General features: G+C 48.8%; 1 long non-coding RNA gene across 1 annotated transcript; it reads left to right on the top strand.

The window, feature by feature from the left end:
- The first annotated feature begins 1866 nt into the window (after positions 1-1866).
- Positions 1867-4973, top strand: LOC144252864 (uncharacterized). Its single transcript, XR_013343075.1, has 3 exons — positions 1867-1882; positions 2853-2967; positions 4890-4973. It is a non-coding gene; the product is annotated as an uncharacterized LOC144252864 (long non-coding RNA).
- Positions 4974-6126: the final 1153 nt, after the last annotated feature.

Here is a 6126-nt window from a genome sequence, read left to right as displayed (position 1 = left end):
GCTGGGCAAGGGGCAGTGTCTGCGAATCTCAGGGACTTGGGAGGCAGCGCAGGAGGATGGGGATTTCCAAACAGCCTCAGAAACTTAGGGAGACCCTGTACCCAAGTAAAAAGGCCTGGGAATGGTCTCAGTGCTTAAGTGCCTCTGGTTTTATCCCTGGTACAAAAATAAGCCAGTCAATAAGAAATTACCAAACTGAGAATCTACGAAGGTGATTTCAGAAACAGACACTTTCAACCCAAGCATCAGTTGAGAGCAGGCTTCAGACCAAGGGAGGTTTGTGTGTAACAGACGTCAAAAGGGAGGACTACTGGGGGCCTGGAACCCACTAGGTGTGATGACATCTATGCCTTATGGCAGGAGGGTGGCAGTGATGCTGGCCCTCTCCTAGATTTTGGAAACCTTGTTTTCATTGGGGAAGCTTTATGGAGGTGGAATCTATTTTAGCAATCCTGGTCCAGATGAGGTGCTGACTTACACAGGTAGAAGCCTATCCAGAATATGGTGTCTGTTAGGAAGTCTTTCCTAACTATGACAATGACAAAGAAAGGAAGTCACTTGTCTTTGGTCTTGGTTTCACTCCTGGTCATTGATTGAGAACTGATTTCATCTTGGACTACTGAACACAGGCTGCATCTGGGCAGAAGAGTGTGATAGATTTGAGCTCTTCAGAGGACGCCCCACCATTGCCAGAGAAAGAAGGAGAAGGAGGAGGAGGAGAAAGAGGAAACTCCTGAGTGGGGACAGGATCACTCCATGAAGAGCAGGAGGAAGAAGAAGAAAAAGAAGGAGGTGAACTGAAGGAAGGGTGGAGGGAGATACACAAGAAGAAGAACAAGAAGGAATCATGTAAGAACAAGAAAAAGACCCAGAAAGAACTACAAGAAGATGCAGGACAGAAAGAAGAGCCAGAAGTAGAACAAGAACCAGAATACAAGTACCAAGCAGACAGCTCATGATGAGAAACAAGGGGAAGGAGAGCGAACCTAGAAAACAATAGAGTTCTCCAGGGTACCACCCTGCTGAAGTCCTCCCATGTCCATGCCCAACACACCTCTGATGGATACCACCTCCCCTCTGCGTATTCATCCATGAGTGGATTCATCCAGGGCAAGTGGATGAATTCACCCACCATCCAACGCTTCCCTGAATGCCCATGTGTAAGCATGGCTGCCCTGGGGAGAAAGGCCTAAGCACAGGAGCCTTTGCCAATCCTGATGCAAAGCCTAGCAGTGTCTCTTTGGCAGATCCAACCTGCACTGAGAAGTTCTGGGGCCCAAGGTGCTGTTTCCTTTGCCAGGTGCTCTTTTGGTTTAGAATCCTGTACATCATCTTCTCCAGGGAAGAATCATTGAGGGAGTCTTTGGTGGCACTGTAGCTGGATAGGAGGGTTCTCAATTCTGGTGCAGGCTCGCCCTGGCGGAGACTCTCAGGGGTTGTGTGTGTTTTGTGGTATAATCCTTGAGTGCCACCTAACAATTCTCTCCACTTCGCTCTGCAGACATCAAGGTCCTTCACTACTCACTCATGTCTCAGTCCATGAATCCGCCGATAAAATATTTCATCGTGAAGAAACGCCCCGAGGTCAAGCGAAAGGAGGTAAACACCTACCTTATTCAAGCTGTACTTGTGCTGCCATTCCACTCCCACCTGAGGAAATAAGAAGCCTCATCACCTGGACATATGGGCTAGAAGCCCATAGAGCCAACTGACAGGCTGGGGTGGCTTTCTGTTTCTGGGTTTGCTGATGTTCCATCTCCCACAGTTCTTAGAATCAACCTGCAAGTGCTCCAGGCCGCTTTCCCACAAGCAGGTGGGAGACACCTGCTTAATTCATGTCCACGTAGAAACATTAAGTCCAAAGAAGGCCAAGAAGGTCCTGGTAAGCCTGGGAGCAGGGGTGTCCCCTGGTGCTTACACCTGGGTGGGGAGCAGACACTGGTCCAATACCAGGGACTCCTCATGCCCTCTTGCATTTGGAGCTTCTGGATGATCAGGAGGATAGATGGGAATCAAGAAGGGAGAGGTCAGTGTGAAGGGCTGGAGCTGAGATGAGGGAGAGCAGCAGCTTGTCCACCACCATGTCTGAGGGAGTCTGTGTGTCAGGTGGCAGCATGCAGTCCAGAAAGGCAGAGGCAGGTATGGGTGACAGATGAGAATAGGACAGGACCTAGGTTGCAGGTTCCCCTGTATGGGATGCTGACGTCTATGGAGGAGGACAGCAGTGTGAGGTTCTGCATGTTCCTTGAACAAGGAGCTGAGAGAGTCTCTCTGCAGAGTCGATAAGGAGGTAGAGCAAGCACACTAAATGTCCAGGTAACCCAATGACCACCCTTGCCGGATGAGGTGCCCTCCTACACCCCAGCCAGCACTGAGCCTCTGGAGGCCAGGAGCTCTCGTGGCTTTCAGCACTCCTGTGTGTGGTCATGTTCCTGGGTCTGATTTGGGCCCTGGCAATCCAGACCAAAGCCTCTAGGTTTTGTGCCTAGGCCATTCCCAATGCCGTCTGCATCCTCGGGCAGACCTGGGATCTTGGAGGCTATTGTCCCATTCCTCCCAACTTGTGGGATGAGATTGCATCTGTATGCAGGTAGTGGGGTCCTTTCACTTCGAGAGGAGTGCAGCTCCACAAATAGCAATGGCAGGCCCAGGAAGTCCAATGTACAAGGATTGGGCTAGTAGCCTATGGGAAGAGCCCACGCGATGAGCAGGAGGCCAGCCTCAGGTAGTAGGGTCTTGGATGTTGCCCTTGTATTTAGAGTGGAGGTGCCTCCAGAATGCGCCTGCCCACTGTCCTTGAGTAGTCACTTCAAGGCCCATTTCCTGAAGGCCTGTCTCCCATGCTGCTCCAGGTGACCTGCCACGATAGGGCTCCTGTCGTCATCCGCAGGGCCCTCGAGCGCCACTTGCTTACTCAGGAGAACCCGGAGGATTATGAACTGGGCCAAATCATCTCTCGCCGTCAGAGTAAGTGGGACAATCAGATGACAGAGAGCAAGGGTCAGGATGTGGACTCAGGTCAACTCTTAGCACCAAAGAGTAGTCTCTGACCCCCAAGAACACTCCAACAGGTGTGTTGGGTTCGTGCACAAAGCCAACTGCACTTCTGCTGGTGGAAGTTCTCGAGGTCCAATGGTATACCCCAGTGGATATTGTGGCTCCCCACCAGGTGCCTCCCCTGGACATGAACAGGCATCCAAAGCTGACATCTTTGAGGAGTGAGGAGGAAAGCCTCTTTCCAGGAGCAGTATGCTTTCATGGTCTGGGATAGGAGTGGTTTCAGAGGAACATGGGAATGCATGGGCTAAAGAGGGAACTGGCATTTTGTGGACTGAAGCAGTAGGATTGAAAGCCTTCTGTGTGACCAGAAAACCACTGCTTTGGCAGAGCATTGCCAGGATTCTAGCAAGCAGTAACAGGATGTAATTGGGAAGAAAACACAGCCTGGGAGACAGCTTGAATCATCTGTCTTTGCATAAATTCCATGGTCTTCTGTACCTGAGTCCACTTGCCAAGGAGTGATCACAATAGCCAGGTTATGATTCCTAACTAAAGTCAGATGAGGGCTTCCTGAGCACGTAGCCACAAAGCTCATCTGATAATAATGCCAGCGCTTTTTCGTTGGTTGGTTGGTTGGTTGGTTTTTGTGAGCCAAACACCTCAGCAGCCATTATCCCAGCCTATGTATGCTGAAGACCACCATCCCTATGAGTTCTAGGATCACTTGTCTCCTATCTTAACCTACTGTTAGGTTAGTAGAATCTATGGAAGAGGAAGTCTATCTGGGGCCTTGGTAGCCTTAGAAATTCATAGCAGAGATCTCCACATCCAACCCAGAAGGGATGGAGAACAGGCTCTAGGTTAGAGGAGGGCGACAGGAAACACATGTTCAGAGGAAGGAGAAGCGGGCTGTTGTATTCCCCCACTTGGGGTCATGGCACCACTGGACCATACACCATGTTGGAGGGAAGCATTCCCTTTGCTGGTCTTTGGAACCATTGTTCTCAATAGGGTAGCATTTGGGATGTGGCCTCCATTCTCAGAAGCCTGGTTCACATGGAGGTGGGCTCCAGCAATGCAGAAGCATGGCTCTAATGTTGTATCCATGCTGGTCAGCCTGTCCTCACTGTGGCCATACTTGAGGAAAATAACTCAGAGGAGGAATCCTAGGCCTTTTCTCTGGGTTTCATAGCTTTCTCTTTGGTTGTGCACTGAGGCTGTCCATAAGGCTCTAGTGTGTGGCAGTGGAGAGCTCCTCAGCCCTTGCCACAAAGGCATAGACTGGGAGAGAGAGAACGAGGCTGGGAGAGAGGGAGAGAGAGAAAGACGGAGAAGAGAAGGAGGACCTCTACTTGGAGAATGAGGATTCAGTGGATCCTACAGGAACAAGGTACTGTTGCCCAGGGCGCAACCCTGTTTAGGTCTTCCTCCAACCATGCTCAACCTTTCTTCCAGTCCCTCCCACCTCCCAGTAGAGTATTCATCTTGAATGAGAATTTCATGATGACATTAGAGCACTCACCATCCAATGCTTCCCTCCAAACCCACCTATGAAGATGGCTCATGTGGGGACTGAATCTTCGGCACAGGAGCCTTTTGTGGGAGATTTCAGGTGTAAATCTAGTGGTGTGCTTTGGCAGATGCAAGAGGACCTGAAATGTTCTGGAGTCCAAAGCCTTCGGTAGGAACAGACATTAGGTCTGTTGAAGTGCTCTGCCTAGTTCTTCCTCAGGGAGGACTGTGGAGGCTGTCTTTGTTGGTATTGGTGCTGAATTGGAGAGCTCTCAGGTGTGTGGCTCTGGCCTTTTCTGGCACAGGCTCTCAGATGTTGGGGTGTCCTAGGGAGCACCTCCTGAGCCACCTTATTTTGTACACCCCTCTCTCCCCAGAACTGAGGATTCCAGCGCAGGCCAACGTATTTTATGCAAAGAAGCCTCACACAAAACCCAACTTCGTGCTGAGGAAAAGGAGCCTCTCCCAAAAGAATGATGGGTGGATCGAGCCTCAACCTCCCTCTCCTCCTGCAAAGAAGGCTCCTGCCCTCCTGAGGATGCTTGCAAAACCATTCTGCTGCTGTGTGCCTGGGCGGGGCTGAGGCAGCCCAGGAATATTTACATTGATTACTATTTTCTTCAAAGTTTGAATCTATAGTTTGCCATTGTCCTTGACCTTGTTTAGTAACACAGCTGTTACTCTATCCTGTATTTGTTGTTTCCATTAATATATTATTCTTTTAAAATATATATGTTTTTGTTACCTGATCTACTGTGATGATTTGAGTATACTAAATGTAGCAGTGATTCCTAAAGGACACATCCAAACCAACAGGAAGGAATATTTCATTCTATCAGCAAGAACTTTGTTTTTTAGGAGTTTGGCAGATGGAATTATCTGAATCAGTTTTCCAATGGGGGCAATGAAGTATCAGCTATCATGGTACAAACACAAAGACACACAAACACACACTAGAGCACACACACACACACAAACACACACTAGAGCACACACACACACACACACACACTAGAACACACATACTCACTGAGAGATACACAGATGGAGTTGGTCTCTTCTGAAATACTTTGGAGATGTGGTTCTGATTTCTCCCATTTTGGAGTATTTTCAATTGCATAAGGTGTCTTGCAAATGAATCCCATGTCTGAAGAAGACATGCATGTGTACTTCACATGCCACTTTCCACATAACCAGAAGGTCATGTCATGTAATATTTTTCATGGAGCTGTGTTTTGACTGTGAACCATCCCATGAGGTCAGCTGTGGAATTTTCCACTGGTAGCATCACAATGGGGATCCACTCTTTGGATTTGGGGATATTTCTGATTTTTTTGATTCAGATTGGAATGATCTATCTATCTAGCTAGCTATATGATTTTTGATCAAAATTGTGCATTTGATGATAATGAATGCCATGCATCTAGGAATCTGTAGACTCTAGACAATGAATGAATGTCTACTGTTGCCTGGACTATTCTGCAAAGTCCTGTAGCATTTGAGCATGTGTGAGAGCTTCATAGGGTTTGCAAAATGTCCAGGTCAGATGGTCCTGCATGAGGCTGAGCTCCTAGTGGTCTCCTCCACAGCATAAGGGCCAAGAAGAAACCCACT

This window comes from Urocitellus parryii, unplaced genomic scaffold (assembly GCF_045843805.1).
Source record: "Urocitellus parryii isolate mUroPar1 unplaced genomic scaffold, mUroPar1.hap1 Scaffold_61, whole genome shotgun sequence".
Lineage (NCBI taxonomy): Eukaryota > Metazoa > Chordata > Mammalia > Rodentia > Sciuridae > Urocitellus > Urocitellus parryii.
This window is presented reverse-complemented; position numbering and strand designations above follow the sequence as displayed.